Source organism: Mastomys coucha, unplaced genomic scaffold, assembly GCF_008632895.1.
Source record: "Mastomys coucha isolate ucsf_1 unplaced genomic scaffold, UCSF_Mcou_1 pScaffold12, whole genome shotgun sequence".
In the NCBI taxonomy this organism is placed as follows: domain Eukaryota; kingdom Metazoa; phylum Chordata; class Mammalia; order Rodentia; family Muridae; genus Mastomys; species Mastomys coucha.
Genome location: NW_022196894.1, coordinates 3,178,637 through 3,204,768, shown reverse-complemented (window position 1 = coordinate 3,204,768; position 26,132 = coordinate 3,178,637). Strand labels below are relative to the sequence as shown.

At 41.3% G+C, this 26,132-nt stretch overlaps 1 protein-coding gene and 1 long non-coding RNA gene across 10 annotated transcripts in view; one reads left to right on the top strand and one right to left on the bottom strand.

Annotated features, from left to right (window-relative positions):
- LOC116084779 overlaps positions 1 to 11,877 on the top strand; it is a 78,353-nt gene extending 66,476 nt beyond the window's left edge. For all 3 annotated transcript variants that reach the window (XR_004116262.1, XR_004116259.1, XR_004116260.1), the window contains 2 exons: positions 5,485 to 5,658; positions 11,664 to 11,877. This is a non-coding gene — a long non-coding RNA (uncharacterized LOC116084779). The remainder of the gene's footprint in view (positions 1 to 5,484; positions 5,659 to 11,663) is intronic.
- Rbfox1 (RNA binding fox-1 homolog 1) overlaps positions 1 to 26,132 on the bottom strand; it is a 1,556,838-nt gene that overhangs the window by 656,490 nt on the left and 874,216 nt on the right. The gene's annotated exons all lie outside the window — the stretch shown is intronic.

The window sequence follows — 26,132 nt, the reverse complement described above, 5'->3', positions numbered from 1 at the left end:
AACAAACCTGAGAGAACAACCAGTCATCTTTCATTTCCCTAAAAGAGCTTCCTAACAGACCGTTAAAACAAGAGCTGGCAATAGAAAGCCTTTCCATGACTCTGGGTTCTGGTCTCCAGCACAGAGGGGATACAAAATGAAGAAAACACATGATTGTGCCCATTATTTGCACAAAGTGTCTGCCCACCCAACATCCAAGCATAACTTCTGCTCTGGGCTTGGCTCAACATCATTAGAAAGGCAGAAACCAACACGGAACCAACCCTGCGTCAAAGATGGATCTGGCTTCATTGAGAAAGAAGCAGAGCTGCTAGATAAATCTCTGTTCTCCATAGCTCAACATTAAAAGGCTCATCCTGTATTTTGTTGCTAAATTTGTGGGCTGAAGAGGCGCTCCCTGTGGCTCGCTGATCCTACCAATACCCTAAGCCTCCAGACTTCCCTCATCAAGTGCTGATATCATTTCAACAGCTGTCAAGAACAGCTAAAGTGCACTTAGGCCTATTTGTTAAATTCCTAAGGGGGAAGGTAGATTGGCGAAATTCAGACAGTAATTAAACCACATACTTTTTCCAACGCTGCTCCTAACCCCTCTTGCCTGTACAATCTCTCTGTCTCGCATCAAATCATTTAGGCACTTATTGGCTCCAATCAATACAATATGAGATACATTAATTTGGTCCCTGAGAGACTTTCAGGGAAGAGATGGTATTGCTTCACAAGCATTTTGGAGTCTTCACACAAGCATACCATCTAACGTAGCAATATAGCATCTGGGCTCCATAGTGGCAGATTTATGGTCTCCCCTGCCCCTTGCCCATGGAAGCTGGGCTGCTGCCAAACACATGAAAATTGGATCGGAGTGAAAAACATTAAATATATTACCTAATGCACACAAACACTAACCAGTGCAGATTAGAGAAAGAAAGCGGCCTGGCAGAGCAGAGTTTTAACAATTAAACTCAAGTCTTCCCATATGTTCCAGGATCCCTTGTGTTTTACAATGTGGAATAAAATTAAGAGCATGGAAAATCTTCTCCCACTGACTTCCCTGGTCAAAGAGTCTATGCCTCCTTCTCTTCTACTTAGGCCTATGCCCCAGTGTGCAAAGCGTGTGGAGCAGAATTAAAGAACTCATAAGAAGAAGAAAGGGTAGGTCTGTCTGTCATCTTAGATGCTCAGTGGGCTGAGGGAAGATGAGGCCATGATCAAGGCCTGCATGGGTTACATTGTAAGTCCAGTGCGACAAGGGTGAAGCCTGTCTCAGAACAAGAATGTTAAAAGTGGGCTGAGGAGGTATGTAGTTCAGTTATATAGAACTTGCCTAGCATACATAAGGCCCTGAATTCAATCTCTCTGATGAAACTATTGTACAAGAAAACAGTGAGATACATATTAATGATAATATAATGATAAAGACATGCTTGAATAAATAATTCATTCATTGCTAAAAAGACATTGCCTCATTCTCTACTTCTTAATACTAAGAATGTGATTTTTGAGATGAAGAGACAGCTCTTAAGAGTGCACTCTGCTCTTAAAAAGGATGTCAGTTTGTCTCCTAGCACTCATATTGGGTTATTCACAATTGCTTGGAACTCTTGCTCTATGTGATTCTATAGCCTTTTCTGGCCTCTATGGGCACCTTACACACACTATTGACACACATAAGCATGCACACACTGGCACACACACAATTAAAAAATAAGTATTTTAAAATGAATTTTTATTGATTTATCTATTGAGCCTTTGCATATTCGGGATCCTGATATGATGAAGGCTCATTTGAATAGCAAAGGTAGCTCCCAGGATTTGACAGTAACTGTTGCCTCCTTTGTGGTACCAAATACAACTGCACATCCCTCAGTACCATGGCCCTCATATGATTTTATTCAACAACTCACACACAGAACAGAGAACCATGTGTAAAGTTCCATCCACTTATGGGTTTTGCAGTAGAATTGTAGGACCAAGATGAATGGAATGGACTAAATGATCCAAGAAACTGAGGAATGACTGGATATTCAGCTACAAATGCACAATTAAAAGTCTGCCGGGAATTCAGAAAAGAAAAACACTCCCAGAAGAAGGGTTAAAAGTAGCAGACAATGAAGGGATTAGGATACTGCATTTTATAATTAAAAACAACATTATTTGCATCAATTATACATTGCTTGGGCAACAAACAGTTACTTTGACATAATATTTTCCTCTTCTTTTTGGAAGAGGAAGACTCTGGTCTTTCATCAATCTTATTGGGCAAAATACTGCACACAATTACTTCTACATTCAAGGCAATCAGAGGCAGTTTCCCAATGTGAACTTGAGCTGATCACTGGAGCCAGGCCACTGTGTCCATAAAATAAGTAGCTGGCTTCTGAATCCCTCTGTGGCTCAAACAGCATATGGTTCAAATTACGTAACTTCTATCCTCACCTGCCCTCTTCCTTCGTTTATGAGGCAGGTCCATACTGTGCAATTAACACCATAGAGATGTCATAACTGCTGATGAACCCCGGATGCCTGTGGAGATCAACACTCACATAGGAACCTGTCTCCTGGTTTTCCTTTCCACTTACAACTTCACATACAGAGAGAAAAGTAACAAGAACCAACCTATTCTTTGTAGCCATGAGTGAAGTTCTAAGTTGTGAAGCCAAATGCTAGTGTAACATGGAGGCAGATTGCACATTCCAGAAGGGTGTTTTATGAATACAACAATATGAAAAACCAGGACTCTGTTAGCTACACAGATTCTTGGCAAGTCCCCTACCCATTGAAGACCTAACTAATTGCATCATAAACTCTAGAGGTAGAATAATAAAATCTAAAATGGAATCAGTACCTTGAAATGGTTAATCCCAAATGTCAAATTGACTAGACTGAGAGATGATTTTATTCAAAAAGTGTCTGTGAGGGTGTGTTTGTAAGATATTTCTTAGAGATGATTCCCTGAGCAGAAATATCCTTTGTATGTGGCTCATGAAAGAACAAAATGGAGACATAAAGATACCTGAGAGCACAGATAGAATTCTCTTTCTTTCTTTCTCTCTGCAGTCTGGTCACTGTAAGGTGGCCATCCACAAGCCCTTGCTGGTTGCCATGATGTTCTACCACACCATGTGCTCAAAGCAGTAGAAACACACTATAAGGTTAAACAGTCTAAATAAAAATTTCATCCTTCAACCTGGCTCTTTCTGGCACTTACCACAGTAACAACAACTGACCTTACTACCCCATGTGATTGTTATGGATATTATAGATTCCCTAGAGCCACACCTACAAATACAGATGTCAATGCATGCACGGTTTCCTGAACCAATTCTGTAGTGATGCTGTTAGCTTCCTAAGATTCACACCATCTGCAACTTGCTCATCAATGGCCTTTGGTACCCTGTCTAGAGAGGGAAAACCTGGTGGCCAATAAATTTCTGGAGAAACCTATAAGTATCTACTCAAAGTGTAGATTACAATAATTACAACAATGGTACAATAATTTTTGGACCAAGAATAGAGAATGAGTAGGTTGGGATTTCTCACTTACAATAGGAGAACCACTTTTGATTCTCACCCACGTATTTATCAGGAAAGTAAGAGCCTCCTGAAATAAAAAACAATATCCTATAAGTAAGTAGCTTGTATTTTTCTGCTCTTGTAGTTGTTGGCATATGTCTTTGTCCTGGATATTAAGAAAAAGAGCTGGCATTCTTCTGAGATGGACATGGGGATTGGTTCACTTGAGAAGCTGTTCACTTGCTCAAGTATATGCTCATACCTTTGTGGGGACACTTGGGTCATCTGCCATAAAACCCTGTCACCTTTCCATGTGATGGCTATCAGTCCTGCTGACTTTAAGGAGTCTGTTGAATGTTAAATGTGTGTGGCCACTTTGGGCTGTGCTAGACATATGTCCAGCTAACACTAAACACCATCTCCCTGATGCTAACATTAAAATATGGAAGAGTTAAGCAATTTTGCACCACCTACTTTGTAGATAGTTCCTTGGATTACCATTTATTCCTTTGACTTGTTCTGTTTCCAATCCATTTTTGTATAAGTGTAACATACATAACATGATGATGCTGAATGTATATGAATAGAAAACACTTTAGTACATTATAAGACCTTAAAATATGAAAATCTGTATAGTTCCTTTGTTCAAAAGGAAGTAGAAGATTTTAAGTTGATGTTAGGAGGGTTATGTATTGAAAGTTGCAGTGTTACCTGATAAGAACAAATTATAAGGCATTATACAATGTATGTTCTTATGTTGAAAAGAAAATATTTTTATTACACAGATGTTTGTGTTGCTAGACACTTATGTAATTATAAATATACAAGTATACTCATAGTTGAACAATCTAGAGCTAAGACACACCATAAAATATTAATCGCAAGCAGTATATACAATTTAAAATTTTACAGGAGATGACTTAAATATCAGGAGAAAAAGACACAAAAACTAATTTTAACAATATATTATTTAAGCTATTATGCTGTAATTTCTCAGGCAATTGCCTATTTTTTAAAAGATAAAGTATGAGTGAGTTGTATTATAGCTTTATTATTCTAAGATCTGGAAATCCTGTGCAGCTGCCCCACAGCTGCACGGGGTGAATGTCTTTCACACTGACACCAAGGGTTTAGAAACTTTCTATCATCCCAAGAAATTCCATGGGGCTGTAATGGAGCAAGTCCTCCCATCTGAATGGATTAGGCTGAGTTTTCCTGGCTCTGTGGACTTTCCTCCCTAAACTTAGGGAGAGAGCTTAGGAAACATTTACGTTGTTAGATAGGAGTGTTTTCATCTTACATATGTGTTCTCAGCTATTCTTATATTTTATTGGTTGTCATAACAATGGGGAAGTCATCCTAAGGAAAAAGAGTACCTCTGCATTCAAATTTAATTCTTCTGTATATGTATCTGTGTTCATGTGTAAAGTTTCTATTGCACACACACATGTGTCTGTGTGCATGGGGAGATTAGAGGTCAAAACCAAGCATCTGTCAGCCGTTCTCCATCTGAGTTTTTAAGACAAGATCTCTCATTGAACCTGGAATTTACTGACTTAGCTAGACTTAGTAAGCAAGCCCCAGAGAACTGGGTTATAGATGCTATTATAGCCTGCTTTTTACATAGATGCTGGGGATCTGAACTCAGGTCCTCATGATTGTAAGGCAAGCACTTTACCTGCTGAGCCAGCTGCCCAGCCCTCCAGGTTCAATTAATGCCCTCATAATTTTCTGGCTGTGTAATATGGCATGAGTATTAGTCTGTCCAGACCTAATGTTCTCACACTATCATAGCCAAGATGAGGGTTAAAGAAGATGATGTGTAAGATGAGTGCCTTTCTGACTCTCATAAACTCAAGTGGCCTTTAGGGTCTCATACGAGTGAGCTATCATTAACATTCAGTGCCTCCCTGGATAAGGATGAAATGTGAGCGTATTGAGACATCCTTTCAGTAATACTGCATTTCTCAGTCCCTTTCAGACAGTCATCTGTGCTGCCTTATGAAGCTAATCCTCATCTCACTCTACTTTGTGAGCTGCTGAGTCATCTAGCCATCTGAATAGATGATGATCTTGTGTTTGGGTGTTTCTATAGCCAAGTTCACCTTTCTAGACTGTAAGTTGAAGAGAATGGAACCTCAGAATGTAAGTACTGTTCAAATGAATTACAGCTCCATTTAAGAATAATATTGTGCATTTTCTCAAGAACTTAGGTCTACATGTGTGTATTTGTAGATGTATACATGTCAACAGATACTTCTGTGAACATATATGTGTTGGTACATGCAGACACTTGTATAAATGATGAATATGTGTCTAGGCATGAATATTTATATGCAAATTAATTCTGTTCATGTATGATTATATGCATTCATGAGCATACAAATGTATGATAGGTGCAAACACACACATGCATATGTGTGTGTGCATATGCATGAACAAATATGTGTGTTTAGAAAGTTTTCTGTACACTTCACAAATCAGCTCACTGGCTTAGTTAACAACCTGGCCTAGAATAAAGCATTCCAGATTCTGTGAACTTTAGCAAAATTTTCATTCCCTCTTGCTTGCCCTTTCCTCATGTGAAAAGCAGCAGGGTCAGAGCAGATGATCACTGTACTTCTGACCAGCATAGGAATTGCATGGTTCAGCGAACCGACACATATGCCAAAGCCATGGTGGTCATTAGTGCTAATACAGGGAATCAGGAATTGGCAAAATAGTTTTGTCTTCTGTGAAAATGGTGTTCCTTAATTAATGCCTCTTAAGAGATCTACCACAATCACAAGAGACTCTGAAAATGCAGACAGCAAAGAGACCACTGGGATGGTAGCCAGGAAGGTGGCAAGCATTCATTTGCAAGTTTATTCCATTCAGAAGTGAACCACCACTGATTCTAGAAAGCATCAGGAATGATGCCCATATGAGGGGAGGAGGGACATAGAAGGACCAGACTTTGAATGCCTTTCCAGGTCTCTATGCCTGGAGGCATTCTGGAATTCTGCTAGGATAGAACTTAGAGAATTATCAAGGAAAGCCAGCACCTCTCACACAGGAATGTGTCCTACCATGTGTTGATCCATTTCTCTCAAGGAAAGAAGAGGATATTCAAAAGTGTCTACACAATGCTCTTTGACACCAGATACAAATGGAAGATAGGATTTGGAATGACAGGGTCAGATAATTGGGAGATAAGATAGCAATGTGTTAAAAATGGGCCACTGGAATTGTAAGAACTTTGGACTTTCTCAAAGACTGAATATCATTTCAAGAGAAAGTTACCAAAATGTCACATGTATTCAGGAAAATTAATACAATTTAAATACTGGAAGTAACCATGTTGTCTAACGTGAATCCCCACTAGATCATCTTGTAAAACAGGTTACAAAATTAAGTTCCATGCTTTACACTGTATTATGCTACAGAATGGCTGAGGTAAAAGCAAATTAAGAATCTGCCTAAGAGAACAGTAGTAATCTGCCTCACACAGATAGCTTGTAAACTTCTGAGGCTGGAGAAGAAGAAGGCAAAAGAAATAACTCAGTTGGTCTGTTGGCCTTTCTCTAAGCAACAGACCATTGAATCAGTCAGAATACAGCCCACAGACTGCTCACTGCATCTTACCAAGGTTCTCCTTTTAACATACATAGATAAGAGACTTATCTACGGCTCAGTGGGAAGACCTCTGACTCTGTGCAGTACAAATGGTACAGAATTCATTGAGTCTAGTGCTCACAGAAATGTCCTGTCACTGTGAGTGAGTAATTAACTGAGATCGAGGAGGCTTCAGATACCAATAGCAAATGCTAGTGGATGTTTGTTTCCTGAATAGAGATATTCATTGTTAACCTATGCAATAGTGGTGGGAGGTAATCCCTAGATGGCAAGATGACTCATCAAAGTCAGGAAGACTCAGGTGTTTATACATCCTCATATGGTATGAATGTCCCTAAGAGTCTTACAGGGAAATTGAGACATGACATGGTAGATAAAGCACCTGAAATATGGGGCTCTGAGTCCAGTCTCCAACATCTATGAAAAAAGCTGGACATGCTCACATACACTTATAATCCCAGCACTGGGGAGGAACACAGTGTTGGATCCTTGAGGTATCACTGGTTAGTCACCCTAGCTGAATCAGTAAAGTCCAGATCCTAGTAAAAGACCCTATTTAAAAAACTGGGGGGTGGATATCTATAGAGCTACACTACCAGAGGTTGACTTCTCCATTCTACAAGAATCTATTACATGTTTATATGTGAACTTGAACACATACATGTACCATTACACACAAGAACATGTGCACAAATGTCTACATACACATATAAGAACCACATGTTACTGACAAAGGAGCTGGACAAAATTTCAAGGTTGTGCAGATAGAAAATGGTCAGGATTTCAACCCAAGCTAATTGCAAGCATTCGGCTCTCAGGACTGACACAATTCTGCCCCTGCAGCAGCCAAACAACTTGTCTAATGCCACATTTTCCAGTCCAAGTCATGCTTGGTTCTCCTATCTACTGCCTTTGACCATTGTCTATGGCTGATCCTTCCCTCAGAAAGGGTTGAATACAAATCATTATGACCCCAAGACCTGTAGGACCCAGGTCACAGGACATAGTACATTATAGAAGAGGAGAAGGCTCCAACACTCATGAAGTCAACCCTGTTTTAGCAATGACCTAGAGACTTCACCTTTTCCCACCCCAAGAGATTTATAATCAAGCCTGCAAAAAATTAAGAAATTAATATAAAAGCTGCCATATTGCCAAAGCTTTTATTATACTTTAATTTACTGGAAACATTTTTGCACCACCCCTGGGGAGGAAGCACAATGTAAAATTGCCAACATCACTCTTAAGAGCTGAAGTAAGCATTTCCTTTGCATCTTCCATAATCCTATTTTTTTTAAAGCTAGCAAGTCTATGGACAGAAAGTAGACAAACAAACAGACAATTGCATCACTCTGAGATAATTCTCCTTGGCTTTTTATAGAATATCTACTCACGTCATTCCACACTTTCTCTCATATATATATATTTTATAGCAAAGAAGTGCTGATCTACACTCCTGGGGCAGACATTGTATATAACTCTTAGTCATTAGATAGGTGTGGAGAATTGGCTCAGTGATTAAGAGTTAATATTGTTCTTGAAGAATACTTGAGTTTAGTTCCCAGCTCCCATGTTGGGCAAGCTGTAACTCCAGCTCCTTGAAATCTGATGCCTTCTTTTGGCCTCCTTGGGCTCATGTGCACATTCCCACATTCAGAAATGCATATACATAATCAAAACATTAAACTTAATGCTGCCCACTCATGGTTATGCCAATCAGTAAGAGCTTGGATATTTGCAAGTACTACCCTGCCTCTAGTGTTTATTTAGGGTGTATATTATCTTTGTAACCCAAAGAAGAGTAATGAGCCCCCTCAACCCCTTGGAAGAGTCATGCCCCCTCTGTTCCCTTCTGTTCCTCCTATTTCTCCTTCCACAAGAACATCACTGTATTCACTTGGAGGCATTGACTTTAAGTAATCCCAGCATCCAACTCTCTCAATCAATAAAAGAAAGGTGTATGGGAAGAAGAGGAATTGTAGATTGCTGTTACTTTCCCCCCACTGGGAACTTTTTACTTTAATTCAGCAGTTCTACTATACACAGATGTTGCTCAGATCCAACCAGTGCCCTTAGAATCACACAAGTAGCCAGCCCCCTTTGCCTAGACACTGTTAGATCCTAGCTGGTGAATTTTACAGTACAGCAGAGGCCTGTAATGGCTTTATCATTTTACTGCATCTTATTCAGATACATATTTTATTAAGGGAAAAACTGAGACTTGAGGGTTTAAACCACATTTTAAAGTTCCAGGTTCTGTTCTTATAAAAATTAAACCAAGAATGTGAATTTACATCTCACCCCAGCCACAACTTTGCTTGAGCTCATCATGGTTGTGTTAAGTGCCTAACTTTACCCTCTATAGGTTCTAACTTTTGTGCTAACTGTGACACAATCACCTTCTCCCAGAAATTACATCTGAATATCAAATCTAGTGGACACTTTTCCTAAGTCAGGGAGGTGGCAGAGAAGATCTGTAGTTTCAACAAAGTGTGTCTGATCTCCAAGGCTCCGTTTACTTCCAATACACGTAGTATCCTCAGGGTCACTGCTTGAAGTGGTACAGCCATTCCTGACAGACGAGGAGAAGGCAATGGAGTCATAGAGCATACGATCTAGATTCAAACTACTGATATGCAAACCCACTTCTGGCTGTCCAAATTAAATTTTCAGTGCCCGGACCTAAGAGAAAGGTCATCATGGAAAAGCACTTGGCATATGACCCAAAACAGAAGGAAAGAACTGGCTCCTAAATGCTGCCCTCTGATGGCCACACATGTGCTGTACCACATGTACATGTGGTAGGTATAACCATATACCTACCACACAGGCAGTAACTAACAATAATAATAATAATAATAATAATAATAATAATAATAATAATAATAATAACAATAATGATAATGATGATAATAATAACAATAATTTGTACAACACAATTCCACATCCATAAATTTGGAGGAAAAAATGTAAACTCTTTGAGAAGAGTAGAAGGAAGCACAGGAAGAAGCTTTAGAGTACTGAGAACATAGAACATTGTGAATTAGTGACTCAGCATGTGGAGCCATTGTTTTCCCTGTGAAACATGAGGCTGAAACAGCCACTTCTGTGATCTGAGGACTGAAGAAAGGAATGTGCAACAAGGCATTAGAAGTGGTTTTCTTCTGATTTGTAAGTTTTTGAACTTGTATGTGTGTGTATGTGTGTGTGAGTCTGTTTGTGTGTATCTGTATATCTAAATGTGTGTCTCTGTGTGTATATCTATGTATATCTGTGTATATATCTGTATGCTTATGTGTGTGTGTATGTCTGTGTGTACCTCTATGGGTGTGTCTCTGTGTGTGCCTATGTGTGTGTTTGTATCTCTCTCTCTCTCTCTGTAGATCTGTACGTTTGTACGTGTTTGTGTCTTGCATGTGTGTGCCTGTGTGTGTCTGTGTGTCTGTGTGTCCGTGTGTCTGTCTGTCTGTCTGTATGTATGTATGTATGTATATATGTATGTATGTGGTATAGGGTCCACAGGAGCTGGAGCTACAGGTGTTTGTAAACTCCTGGTATCGGTTAACCCCTCTGCTGGAACTCCAACTCCCCTTTCCAGCCCAGGTGAATATGTTTGTGCAGATGGCATGCACTCACTAAGTTAGCTGTCATAGTCACTATTTGACATCTATATGAGCAGTCATGGCTAATCTCAAAGACCAGTTGAGAATAAACACAAGAATAAGAAAACTGAGGATCTTTTATGTGACACCACAAAGGAGACATGTAGACTGTCTGTGAAGCACAAAGCAATGTGTGCCAACATCAGAAGCTTGTTTACCAAGGATCTCTGAAAACTGAAGCAGAGGGCAGAACCAAGCCTGGCTAATTAGCTGCATTGCCTTATGCCGAGGGGCTCAAAGCCTCATGCCTGGCTACTGTGTTTAAGAGCTGGAACAGCAAAGTCAGCTGGAGTTGACACCCACGTGAAAGGGAAGGGGTGACTTGGAGTGTCCAAAGAACAAGATGCAAGACCTGGGGTGCTGAGTGTTCTACAAAGCCATGCTCATTCACATTGGTTGAGAAAGTTTGCTGTTTAGTGTATTTCTTTGTCTGGGCAGCTGGAAGATGAGCAACCAATTGTCATCTCTCAGTCCCCTGTGCTCATGTGCTGCTCTCAAACCAGATTGGAAAGCAGGTTTTCTCATAAGGCAAGCAAGCCTCAAGTGCCTTGGATCCAGCCTGCCTGTTGGAGAAGGGGACTTGCTCTTTCGTGTTCTTCAAAGATGTGGCCTTTATTTGGCATTTCTCCATCTCAATTTTAACTCATTTGAAACAATCCCCCCCAGGGAGGGCTTCATATGCCTACTGCTGTGGCAGCACAGGAGGAGAAAGGAAATCAGTGAGGCTCAGCCACACAAAGCTGGGGCCAGGGGGGAGGGTGAGATAAGTTAGGAACCAAAAGATAGTTTAGGAACAATTCTATATCCATATGGAAAGACACTGGCCTCTGGAAACTGCCTTCTGTATGTAATGACATCTTCATTTATTCACAGAAAGGATAGGTGAGCAGCCTAGAGCCAAGAGGGAAGGGAAAAGAGTGAACCGTGGTCCTGATGTCTGCAGCCAAGCTCCTGTTCTCAAGCATCACAGTGGAGGCAGTTTCTGAAATCCTCAGACTTCCTTTCCACCTCTGTGCCTTCCATAACACCCCCAAGTCTTCTAGAACACACAGTCTATGCTCGTGCAACACTGTTTCTATTATCGTTATTCTGCTTATGCTCTCAGTAAGTTCATAAGGGACTCACAAAGTATATCATAAGAATTGTAAGAATAAAGAGTCCAGTTTGATGTTCTGGGGAGGATGTGGAGAGGTATGGACTCCAGTTTGAATCCTGTGCCTCAGTTTTGTAATTAATGAGATGGGAAACCTGCACAGCTTCCATTTGGACTTTTGTGGCACACTGCCTCTAAGCACCTGCACTGATATAGAGTCATAAATAATGTCCCTTGGTAATGTTCTCTGTTGTCCCATTGTACAGTGTGGGTCTGAGGGGCTTTCTGGTCACCCCTATACAAGTGGACTGAGAGGACAGTCAGAGCAAAGGTGCATGACCAACATACTAACTCAGCTTATATAGCATGGCCTAGGATATGTTGGCTGGCAGACCTTGGTCAGTTATTATTTTGGAGAAATTCAGACAACATGGGGGCTGGCTAAAAGCTGATATGAGGGACCCAACTTGGGGGAAAATTTAAGTCATATTCAAATACTCTGAAACCAAGATAAATAATTGTGGGACCATGAAAGGCAGCCTGTTTTCTGGTTGAGCTAGGTTTAAACCCTGCGGAGACCCAGCAGGGGTTCCTGCAAGGGACAGAAGGCCATTTGCCATGCCCTCAGACACCAGGCTCCTGACAGGAGGCCTCAGCTCCATAATTCTGTGGTCATCAGACACATAGGGCAATGCTCCCAGTCCCTCGTATTGTGTCTGGACTCCACCTGCACAGTTACCTGGCATTAGCCAGGTATGTGCCTCCCTACAGTTATCTGGCAACAGCCAGGTAGGTCTAGCTCACTATAAAAGGGGCTGTTTGCCCCCTCCTCTCTCTCCGACTCTTACTCTCTTACTCTTGCCTCTCTCTCTTGTCCTCTTGCTCACACTCACTCGGCATTCTCTTTTCCCTTCTCTCCACGTGGCATGGCTGGCCTCTACTTCTCTACTCTTTCTCTCTCTGTTTTCTCTGCCTCTACTACCCTCTTAGCTCCGCTTCACAAACACTCCTCTCTGCAAAAGTTATTTAACCTTAGGCCCACCCTAAGAAAGGGGGTATGGTTTCACTTGTCACAGCTCTCTGCCCTAACAGTCTCTTCTCATCAGGATCTGCCATTCTGGAGCAATGGAGCAGGTCTTCCTCTAAAGAGCTGCTTGTCTAATCTCCTGCATAAGGCCTCCTTGCTCTCTCAGCCAAGGTCTCCACCAAACCACCCGTCTGAGCAAGCCAAGCAAGCCAAAGACTCTCTCCTCCATGCAGAATCCAGCCCGAGCTCTCCTCCTGCCTCTTCCCCCTCAGCTCCAGGCTAGAGCCAGCTCGGGCCCACACTCAGTTCTCAGCTCTTCCGCAACATCCAGAGGTGTGAGCCTGAGAACCTGTCATCCTTGGTCTCCGTGCAGGCCCCAGGACCCTGAGCGAATTCCGGCATGTTTGTGGGGGACCTCAGATTGTGCTTCTTGACCCCCAGATGAGGGTCCTGCGGCTTCTCACAGCCTGACACCCACCTAGTGGCAGTGTGGGTGCGCACAGTCAAACTTCCGGTGTCTGCCTCCAGGAGAAGGCTCTAACCCTGTGGCGGCTGGATGCATGACACCATTTTAACCCACAAATAATATTTTAATGATTTTAAAAAGAGAACCCACCAATAGGAGATATCAAAAATTTAATTGAGTCAGATCTGGTGGTGTATATTCCCAGCTCCTTGGTAGATTGTTCAAAGTCAGACTGGGCTACAGAGTGAATTCAAGTGTAGCCTGAGCAACTTAGGGAAGCCAAGTTTCAAAATAAAAAAAGTAATCAGAAAGCAAAAGATGGAACTCAATATACCCAATTCAATGTACCTGACTTCAGAAAGCCCAAACTGAGTTGACTTTTCTTTCATTGGCCCAGCTCCTTATAAAAAATAAAATTAAAAACGTTTCCTTGATAACTGTCAAACATAATAAAAACCTGCACCATTTACAAGATCCATCTCAATATCTCCTCAGGAAGGAATAAATAAGCATGCCCTCCGAGTAGAAGCTGAAATATCAGCCTCACACACGACTTTGACTAGAGATAGGAGCATCTCTGCATAAGAAAATTTCTGGTTGTGTCCAGAGCTGTCTGTTACTAGCAAGTAACACTGTTGATGTTTCGGAAGAATTGCATCTGATTGACTGATATGTTATTACCTCTTACCAGTGAATTATCTCTGGAATGCCAGTGATTATAATAAGTGCTGTGCTTGTCTGACAAAGCCTGGCATTGTTTCCTCTGCCCAGCCCACTTAGCAGGTACAGGAGCCTGATGTCAAGTGTCTTCTGTTAATCACCCACTGTGTTAACAGGAGGCTCTTGTGAAGGTACATCCATGCATGTGTGCAGATATGTCTCAGATAGCCTTATCATTAGCTTTGTTGATAAAAACAGAAATCCCCGAAGGTCTTTTTGCATGTATCTACTAGTAGATCTAACAAGTGTCCTGTGCTTTCTACTGGTCCCTGATATCTTGTATATTGAAATCTTGATGTCCAGTGGATAGTACCATTGGAAGGCTGCATAAACTCTAAGAAGTAAGGTTTAGTTAGAGGAAGCCAGTGCTCAGGGCTGACTCTTGATGGCTTCTCTGAGTTGCCTCTTATTTGATTATGTATGTGTTTTCTCCTTCCCTTCTATTCTCCCTGATCCCTCCATCCCTTTCTCTTCTCTCTGATCTCTAGCTGCTATGAGATCAGTATCTCCCTTCCAACCATGCTTCCCACCACACGGCTCTGCCTCGCCACAGGTCTAGAATCCAGTGGTCTCATGTGGCCACAGACTTAGTGTCTTCAAATGTGATCCAAAGACACCCCCCTTGTTTGAGTTTCTGTCTACTCTCTCATACGTTCCCGAAGGACTCAAAAAGCACATGGTAAGAATTGCCAGGGACACTTGTGTCCAACAACAGAAAACTAACTTAGGCATACTGCTAACAAAAACCATGAGGAAACAGAGCTCGGTACCTTGTCTACTGCCAGAAGAGTAACAAGCATGGTGCAGGAATGTCTAGCCTTATAAAAGGGAAGGAATTCTAACCCATTCTGCAACACTGGCAGGTGCTTTCTATGATAAGTCTTCAAATGATAAGCAAAATATGGTGCCCCCATAAGGGGCAGGTCACATAACTGGAATGACAGATGCTGAGAAGAGAATGACAGTGGAGAGGAGCTGGAGGATGGGGAAAGAGGAGCTTATCCAAAAGCTGAAGAGTTTCAGATGGGCAAATGAAAGGGTCCTGAAAAATCTATCACCCAGTATACACACACTGACCACTACTGAAGATGCACTAAAATAGTAAAGAAGGTTAATACTGGCTTTACTATAATTACTACGAGCTACAATGTCTTTGAAAAACAACCACAGTCCTTGATCCTCTGAACCTGTCTTCCTTGCCTCGGTATCCATTCACACTGCATCTCCTGTGCAGGAGCTGTATTGGAGGCCTAGATGTTCATTCATATTCTTCCTGCATCTCAAACCCATCTGATTCCCACCATCCATTCCACAGGGGCTGCTTGTGCACAAGCCTCCACAATCACCATAGGTGATCAGAAGCACGTATTAGAGCCTTCCCTGCACCCACTCTTAAGCCCTCTCATTCCTTTGTTTTCTACTTTCTCTAAACAGACCTATGGCTTCCCTTAACACATCCTTATTCTGTACCCCTGCTTACATCTCCAAAAATAGCACCTTCAATTCAGCCACAGTCTTCTCTGTCTATGACTATTGCACTGGGTTCTGAAATAGTCTGTACCCTTCCCCCAAGATACTCCATGTTCCACGGAACAGCTGGTGATCTTTAAATAATGTAATGTAGGAAGACATTCTGCCTCTTCGAACCCTCCAGTATTTGCCAAGCAGACACACACACACACACAAACACACACTCACACACATATATACATGCACATACACATATACACATCATATACACATATTCACACATATGCACATATAATCATGTGAAGCATACACACAATATACACATAAACACAGCATATATACACATACATTTCCAAACACTCATGCACAAATAGACAATACGTACACACATGTATACACATATACACATGCAGACATACACACACCATACATGCTCATTCACACATATACACATACAATTATACTTAGCATGTACATACAACATACAAATAGACACAACATATACATATATGTTCACTTGTACACATGCACACATAAGCAACACACACACACACACACACACACACACACACACACATGCACACACACTACCTCTTATAACCTCAAGATCCCATATCCTAAATCCTTCATTCTCCACACTTGTGTTCCCCACTCCAGGCAGCTTCACTTGCTCTTGCTGTCTGGACTGCTCTCCTCCTGCTGTTTCTGTGGCTGGCCATTTCTTTTAATTTCTTCATCAGCCTGTTGGTTTATTCCTATGGCCTCCCAGAAGAATCTAGTCTAGTTACCAGTTACCCACCCTTCAGCACCAACCTCTCTTCTTTCAGCCTCTGTTCATCCAACACTATTTTGTAAGCATTTCCTTCTTTGACACATGGGGACTTATTCATTCATAAAATGCCTGATTTCCTCTAATAGATTACATGAGCTTTTGAGTCAGGTGTTAGATCCATCCTCATCATCACTATATCTCCAGAAAGAAACAGAAGATGGCCCCTTGTAGCTGTGCCTGGTTTTGGCAGCTTGGCTGGATTGAGAGACACCCAGAACAGGGGTACACAACCTTTGACACTGAAATTTTGCTTGGAAACATTCATAGCTATCCTGAGGGGCTTAGGAGCCACAGGATGCAGGGTGAGCATGCCTAGTTTAGGAGACCAATTAAAAACATGTCTGCAAAGGTGTCCTTAGAAAGCATACTTAAGTGGAGCATGTGGATGGACTCACTCAGAATGCAGCAACACCATTCTACAGGGGTACTGCAGGTACTGGGGTACTTGTCTGAATGAAAAGGGCAGAAGACAGATAACCAGAAGTATACTAGGATCCCCTTTCCTCTGCCTTCTGGTATTCTAAAATGTGAGAAAGCGGCTGACATATGCAGCTGCCATAGAGCCAGTCACTGTCAAAGTTCTCTGACATAATGGACACCAAACCTATAAAGTGTAAGCCCAAATAAACCTCTGTTACCTTCAGTTTCTTCTCTTGGGCACTTGGACACAGCAAAAAGAAACAACTCATATAATCTCCAGCAAGGATTTCCTGAAGGAGCCTTCTGAACAATCTATGGTCATATAGGGCTAGTGGGTGTCGGGGTGGGTGTAGAAATGATTGTCTCATACATATGCACGGGAAACAGAGAGAACCCCTACTGGCAGATTTTCTCTTCTCTTGGCCCTATATGAGATGGTGCTGACCATATTCAGTATGGGTCTCTCTTACCTTATTCTTTCTAGACAGGAAAGTACTTCATGGAGATATCCTTAGATATGCTTAATTAATCACTGAGACCTTCTCAAGCCAATCAAGTTGCTAGTTGAGACTAACTACACCTGCTGCATATTCACAATACAAAGTCATTACCCACCTAAAATTAGGTATGTAATTAGGATTAAACACAGACTCAGGGGGCACCAGAAGACCCATGATCAAGCAGAGTCCCATATATTTTATTAAATGTCCTATAAAACATGCATAATATAAAAAATACCAAAGCTTTTAGTAAAAATAAATCTCTGTTCCCATATAATTCTGTCCTACTTAAATCACCACAGGCTGTACCTTATCCTAAATGTTACTTGCTGAGTAAGCATTTTTATCCCTAATTTCCAAGTCCTTCTCTAGACTTCTATCACTGTCTTCATTGCTCAGGTGACACACCCAAAACAGGGTTTGGCAGCTGTGCATATTCTGAAAGCGTCCAAGGTTAATACTTTTACGGATATCTTAGGACATGTCTCTCATTAGCTGTCTTGTCTGCTCTCAGATGGGAACTAATATAGATGCAGAAGAAAAAGGCATAAGATTCCAACATTCTGATTTTGCTCTCAAATCTTCCCTCTCTCAAAGTATGATTTCTGAATGCCTACCTGTCTGGGCATCATCTTGAGGTTATTTCTCATCTAATAAACTTGTTTATATCAACTTTGATATGGAGCCAAAATCCTGAGTGGCCCAGCAGCCAAAAGACATGATGGTCTTGACTAAAATGAATATGGATGAATACATTTGTGATTAATGAAGGGATCATTCAGTTTGGGGAAAAAAGGAAGGCACAAACAAACAAACAAACAAAACAGAGGTATAGCTCATTGCTGACAGAGCACTGGTGGGTGTCCTAGATGCTAGGCAGATCCTTGTGGGTTTCCTCAAGTCCTTTGGGATGCAGTGTACTGTGTCATTGAGAACTGATGTTGACAGGCAGCAGGGACCATCACCTGCACCTTCATGTCATGCCAGAATTTTCCCTGACTTGTATGATAAGTTTAACTTTTTGAAAGAACATGCAATGGTAGACATTAACCAAAGGCAGAGAGGCACTAGGTTCTAATGGAGGGAATGGCACTGGCCAGACCCTCTCAGAGGTCAGCTATGCTAGATAAGAGCACACAGCAAATGATAAAAAGGAAATGTCCCAGTGTGGCGGGTGAGTAAGTGCAGAAAAGAGAAAAGAATGGCAGTGTTTTTATTGTTCCCATTGCTTTTAATTTTACCAGGTTTCTTTTCAAAGATGCTCTCTTGGAGTGACAGCTTGCCTGGGGGGCTTTTTAGAGTTAAATGCATCATCCCAGCTAAAGCTGTCAGTCATTTTGTACTAAAAAGGCAGCCAAAGGAGACCCATGGAGATGAAGTTCCAAGCCTGCAGCCTAAGGGATCAGCCTCTGTGCACCAGCTGTGTGGACCATGAGCCCCTAGCACAGCATCCCTGCTAGAGGCTCACTCTCTTCTTCATCCCAGGGTCAGATACTACTGCCTCCAGCCCTGGAATCTTGCATGGCTTCCTTCCAACTGCAGACTCAGCACCTCCCTGCTATCATCAGCAGAACTGCCAGCCTCTCTCACAGCATGTCAGCCTTCTGGCACCCCAGGCACCAGAATGGTTAGTGGGATGAAATGAAGTAGGGTGAGGAGCTTCTTTTTTCAGGATGACAATCAAGGTCCTCAGAAGACATGCCTGACTCTTTCTAAGTCCTCTGTTCTTATGCCTTACTCTTATGGACTGATTAGCTGCTGCCTCCAATGTATATTCTTGCCCTTAGAGGAGGAATACAAGCAACTAGGCAGGACCAATTTGACCAAGGACTTACCAAGTCCAAAGTTTTGGTTCAAGCTCTTGAAGAGACCAACAGTGTGTCATGAGACATACCTACCCATGCAGAACAATCTGCACTGAGCGTGAAGAGAAATAAAGAGAGATGCAAAAAAGTGATTCCACAGGAAAACACACAGAAAGGGTTGCTTTACACCCTGGGATAAAGATGAGAGTGAGCAAAAAGCAGAGAGGTTTCTATGTTCCTCCCCACATCCCTCTCAGCTCTTCCCAATATCCCATTTTCAGTTCATACATCACTACTCCATATTCCACCTGCTAAGTAGTCTTCCCAAGGGCTAGGAGTACCTTCTATGTCTCTGCTCATGTGCCATGATGTCCTCAGACTCACCAGAGATAGATAGATGGATAGATAGATAGATGATATGGCAACAGATATGCCCAGAGAACATAGATGATAGAGAAATATCTAAAGATAGTTGATATTAATATAGATAGAGCTGAATGATAGAGATATATAGAGAGATAGAATTTATATGATAGATACAGAAAGATGAATGAATAAATAAGTAGGTGATAGTGATAGAAAAAGAAAGGATGGAAGAAGGAAGTAATTTAGAATGTTGATGAGACAGGCAGGTAAAATGATATGTAAATACAGGCAAGCCATATAGTAGATAACTATCTAGCTAATGGATAGATAATGGATAGATCAATAGATATAGATAATAGTTAGCTTAAAGATGCAAATATAGACAAATGAGATAACAAGTAATAGGCAAACAGGATGGTAGAAAGTAAATAAATGTGTGTGTAAGAATAGAAAACGGTTGCACAAAAAATGAGATAGATCAGATAGACATTTGATAGATGAAATAGGTAGATGACATAGATGATATATATATCATCTATCATGTGTATATATATATATATATATATGAGGTCTGTATTTCATCACCTCAAAAACCCAGTCACTGCATAATTTAACCCATCTCTTAGACTTTCACCTCTCTCTCTGCTTCTCTCACCAGCATAATGCCCCTTTTGCTTCAGCCCCATTGATAGCAAAGAAACTCTCCCCTTGCCTCAACCAGTGACCCTGGGGAACTCATCTCCTAGAATGGTGTCACTTGGAGCAGGTGACTCTTTCCCCACTCTCTGTGCTTCCTGGTTTATGAAGCTATGAAGGGCCTCTGCCCAGCCTTCCCAGACATCAGCTGACATGTGTATTCTGCCTTAGCCTCTATGATAGGCTGAAGCCCTCTAGAACTATGAGAAAACTAAATCTTTCATCCTTGAAGTTATTTCTGTCAGACCATGTGTTTGCAGTAATACAGAAGAAATTAAAACTTAAGCCAGTCAAGAACATGGGACTAGGGCTATTGAGATGGGCCAATTGCTAAAGGCTTTTGCTGCAAAGTCTGAAAACCCAAATACAGGCCTCTGGGAACCCACACGGTAGTAGGAGCAAAGTGATTTCAACATATCCACATCTCCCTCCAAAATAAATGCATGCACACAATAAACATAAAAATGCAATAAACAATTTCAAAGGACCCAGCTCTAAATCCCATGCATGGTGCTAATAAATTCTACTTCGATTTTTCTATTTTCCTTGGCCAAACAAATTAATCTCTCTATGCCTTAGTTTCGTAACCTGTACAATGGAAACATCCGAAGCGCCAAATTATAGTAAACAACATAAATTGATAACTATAAATTATAGCTAGAGAGTTCTTATTACACTGAAATTTATACAGAAAAATAAGCTGTTATCCTTACCATTCAATTCAATTATGTTTGATTTTTTTTTAATTCTAAAAATAAGGTTGTCGTCTCTTAGTAGCTTGGCACATTGCTATGACAAAATAGCAGAAAAGGGGATTTAAGAAAGGCGGAGCTTACTTGGTTCCAAGTTTGAGAGGATATTGCCCATCATGGAGAGAAGGTACAGCAGCAGGAGAGCAAGACAACTTGTCACACTTTATGAGCAAATGGGAAGCAGTGTGTGTGTGTGTGTGTGTGTGTGTGTGTTGGGAGGTGCTAGTGTTATTAGGTTTCTCCTAGTTCTTGTTTATTAAGAGATCCATTCCAGAATTCTAGCCACAGTCAGGATGGGATTTTTCCTTTCTAGTTGTGTAGAAATGTTCTTATAGACAATTCAGAGGTGAATTTCCCAGATGATTCTAAATCAAGTTGACAAGGAAAACTGACCCTCCCAGCCCCTGTACTCATTTTCTAAAAACTTAATTAAATCTTGATGTGTCTATGGTAGGTATTTCTAGTCTCAAATTCTTTATTGTTACCTCAAAATAGGAAAAAAAAGTAAAGAATTTTATTTAGGAATTCATTCCACCCTATTTCAAATGTGTCCCACAGGAACAAGCCACCTAATGCTCCAGGAAAATGTCTAATTACCCTCCCACCTCTGACTGCAGGGTGTGCATGGGAATTTATAGATAATCACTTAACAATCATCCCAAATGCCACTTATTGAGCACCTAGTACACACCACACACTGTGCATCTATGATGTGCAACAGTTGTTTCATTTGATCCTCCAAGGTATTAACCTGGATTAACTTTATAAAGAGGAAAACAGGCTTACTGAGGTGAGTAGCAGCTGGGCCAGGATCTCACAGTAGTTGGTGGGCAGAGATTTTAACTCTCTTTTCAGACCAAGGCATTTTCAGCTTTAAGCTTTTTGCTAAGAAGCACTGAAAGGCTTCCAACAGGAGACAAGAGACAGAGAGTCACTACATTTCAGAAGGGATACCCTTTGTCAATACATATTTCCAACCACTTGAAACAAGGATTTTGTCAAGAAAAATCTAAGCTACTTTTCTTTTTGAAACAAAACCAAAACAGCTAATAGACAATTTTGTAGAGCAATATTGAGTTTACCACAGCCTGAGTGGGAAGTGCACAGAATTCCTTTGTTCCCCCATCCCAAGAAGACTCCTCTCTGGACTAGAAGCTTCTACCAGAGTAGTAAGTACATTTGCTAAAGCTGATGAGCCTACACTATAGCTCATTGCCGTCTGAAGCCATAATTTACCCCAGCACTCGTTTTGTGGATTTTACGAATTTGGATGAAAGAAGGCAGGCAGGATGGTCAAGATCATACACACCAGTAAATCTCGCACTTGGAGGCAGGAGGGTTAGGTATTCAAGTTCATGTTTGGCAATACCCAACATAGCATGTTCATTGTCTGAAAAATCCTTCTCATGTATGCATCCATCTCTCTTGTGCAGTCCCTGACTGCAGGAACCTTCCCTGTCTCCAGAGCCCTGCATTTTCCAGGATGCTCTAGAGGTGCAGCATGTGAGTTTTAAGTTGCAATGGATTTTTCACTCCTTTTGCAAATGATTCCGAATCTCTAAGATGACATATACAATGATGGATCTGTGATCGAGATGAGGTGAGGTAGCCTTTGTTGCTACCTTTTTCTTGGTGGCATTCCAACTGAAAGCCAAGCTTTCAGATAGGAAGGATTTTTTATTTTTAAACTCCTACTAAAAAAGTCATGATCTCACTCCTATAATCTCAAATTTTAAAAACATTTTTTAAACAATGAAGTTGTTTATAATCTCCAAGATGAGTTTGCTCTAGGGCCATATAGCTGTAGTGCTTCATACAATTGTTCAAAGGACCTTAAAATAGGTAGCAGTGTATGCTGCCTTTGAGTACCAATCCCAGGCTAGAAGTCCCTTAAGCTGTGGAACCAGTGGTCGTCTCCCAATTCTTCAGTGAAGGAAGGAGGAGAGGCCACTCCATCTGTTGCTGCAGGCAGAACATACATGGTTGGGTTTTTAATAGCATTTATAGAGCTACAGTATTGGCTGAGGGCCAGCATCCATTCTTTCTTTTGTAGGCAATTTTACTCAGGAATCAGGACAAGATCAGGCAGCCTCACCTCTACTCTGTCCAAGTCTCATTACACGTTAAGCTGAATTTTCTTGATTATATTTTTGAGCTCCTGGCTTCTTCTGAAATCAAGAGAAGATACAGATATAGAAAAATATATGAAGGAACTTATTTAACTTAGTAGGTCTAATAGTTCATAGAGTATCTTAGTTTCTATTTCTGTGATAAAACATTCTGTCTAGAGCAACTTAAGGGAAACAGTTTTTTCCAACTACAGTTCAAAAGTCCATTCCACCTTGGTGAGGAAGTGAAGGTAGCAGGTTCAAAGGCCTGTCATCATAACCAGCAAATGCAACAGAGCAATGACTGCCTACTGCTGCTTAGCTCCCTTCCCCACTTACAGTCAAGGATCCCAGACAGTGAGTAGGTATTCCATCACAGTCAAGATAATCCCACATATGCATGCCCAGAGGTCTGTTTCCTAGGTAATTCTGGGTCCTATCAAGTGGACATTCATCACTAACCATCACCTAAAACTGAATTGTGTCCCACTAGTGACAAAGTTCTTCTCGGCCCCTCCCTCTACTTGGGAATGTGAGTGTGCTCTAGTCTACGTTGTCTTACACAGGAGTTTTGTTGATACCATTCACTCGAGGATCTCATGATTAGACTCCCCTCAAGTTAGAGTGAGCTCTGATTTCAATCAGTGGCAATCTCAGTAAAAGAGCAGGCGGCTGAGGAAGAAAGAAAGTAAAAAATAAAAGAAAGAAAGAAAGAAAGAAAGAAAGAAAGAAAGAAAGAAAGAAAGAAAAAAGAAAGAAGGGAAAGAAAGAAAGAAGGGAAAGAAAAAAGAAGGGAAAGAAAGAAAGAAGGGAAAGAAAAAAAAGAACATCAGCTGAGACTGCACTCAGTTCACCACAAGCCAAGGAATCCCAGGACACACAACAAACTGGAAGAGGCAAGCTGTGGGGTTCTCCTCTAGAGCCGTGTCAAGGACCTGACCACAAGATTGGTGACTGTAAATTTCTGCACTTTAAAACCATGAAAGAACTAAGTACTTTTGGTGGTTGTTTTAACTCATCATGTTGAAGGCAGTTTGGAACATCAACCACAGAAATGTAATATACACCTAAGCAATGATTTGAAATGAACTTGGGGCTCCCTTCTATTGTTAAGAGTCTATCTCCAGTGCAAACTCTGACTTCTGTGGCTGTCCTGACTGGCGAGTTCTCACTCCAAGATAAGAAAAGGCTCCCAGCAAGTCAGGGTTGACCGCCTATCAGCTCACTATGCTAGACATCCACAGTTTTCTCATCAGCCTGGCTTGGCAATGTTCTCCCTGTGAACCATCTCTTTAATCACTGGAGATGTGCTGGTTGAAGGAATCAAAGACTGGGCACTGCATTCTCAGCTGTAGTGAGAATTGGAGACAAGACAAGGAGAGAACAGAAGTTGGTTCTCTGTGTGGAAGATGGAGGAGAGAGATGAGAGGCAGAGCAGAGAGGGACATCTTTTCTGCAGTCCACGTGCATGGAGGTACAAGAGGCTCAGAGAAATGGAGACAGAAAAAAAGGTGGCCCTTTAAACAGCCAGGGAGCCAAAAAGCACCTAGAGTCAGTTACCACAAGGAACAAAGATGTTCCTTAGAGCTTACACCTAGAGGTGTGATTTCATTTCAACTTTGGGGGCACCTTTGATGTGACATGCTTACAGGGGAATTCTTAGATGACCCAAATACACCCTACAGGAAATCCACATACACCCCACAGTCACCATGTGCACCCAAAACAACAGTTTTCAGAGATTAAAAGCAAAGAAAGTCACATGCACCTGCACTCGCTCCCTCCTAGAAACCACAGCTTTGCAGAATGTGCCTGTCACCGAGAACGGAGCAAGAAGAGGTACTTTTAAAACACAGTCTGATGCCAGGTGGATATTTCACAGCTGAGAAGTCATGAGCTTCTAACCCACAGAATTCTTGAAAAGGTGAATTTTAATTTCCGAAAAGACAAAGCCAGGGGAGAAAGAAACTGCATATCTTCCTGCACTTAAGAACTATGATATTACTGCAATGGTAGGATTTTAGTCTGAGAAATGACTATGATTATGATTAATATTCTCTTTATAATTAATTCAGAATCTTATTAAAATCAAACTTTTATAACTTTACATAGAACCACACCGCCTATGTCAGAATGGAGGGAAAGCCTCACCATTAATTTCACCTGGAACCTTTCTTGGTTTCTCCAAAAAAAAAAAAAAAAAAAAAAAAAAAAAAAAAAAAAAAAAAAAAAAAAAGCAATAAGGGAAAAAAAAAATCCCTCCTTGAAAATTATCAATGCTGGGCCACCCTCATCTCCATAATGACACAATTTCCAATTCACGCCTCATTTTCATTAATGTTTCTGGCCATAAATTTTTAAGCATATGATAAAAAATTTCTGAAGCGGCATAAAACTAACATGAAGAGGGAGTTCATTAGCACGTGACCCTAATTAGAAATTCCATATTAACTTGCCATTGCTGTTGCTGCTTCTCCAGTACCATCACATCTCCACCCGGCTCTCAGGACCAGGGGAGCAGAAGCTACAGCTATCAGTTGTTGCATTCTCTGGCTTTGTTTGGAAAACGACCCATGTGTTTCCGCTGTTGTTGAATAAGTCAATAGACAATTGTATCGCAAGATGCCTTTTGTGTCACAAATTATCCGGAAGAATTGTGAGAAGGTCCTTGGCCAGTGCTTCATTAATGATACTGAATCATAAAAGGGGGTAGAGCTGGAATATGCTGACTCTGTTTCTTTCCTAATGTTGGGTGATAAAATGCTACTTCAGAATTCAGAAGGTTAAGTTCTAATGTGTATTTTGAATAGAGTGTGTTGGAATAATTGCCTCATAAACCAAAGCATTGCCCAGCCTGCTAATGGCTAAGGAGTGCAGGGATCAGCAAAGACGGCCAAGCTTACTGGAAAAACTGCTGTGCCTCAACTTTTGTAGCCCCCTCATATTAAGTTAGCTTTCCCCTCCCTTTAGCTTTTCAGAGAAGAAGGAAATCTCATCACCCATTTTCACAGCTCAGATTTGGCATCTGTGAGAGCTCAAGATGGGACCTAACTGTGCATCTTTCTTGATGTGTATGTGTGTGCACCC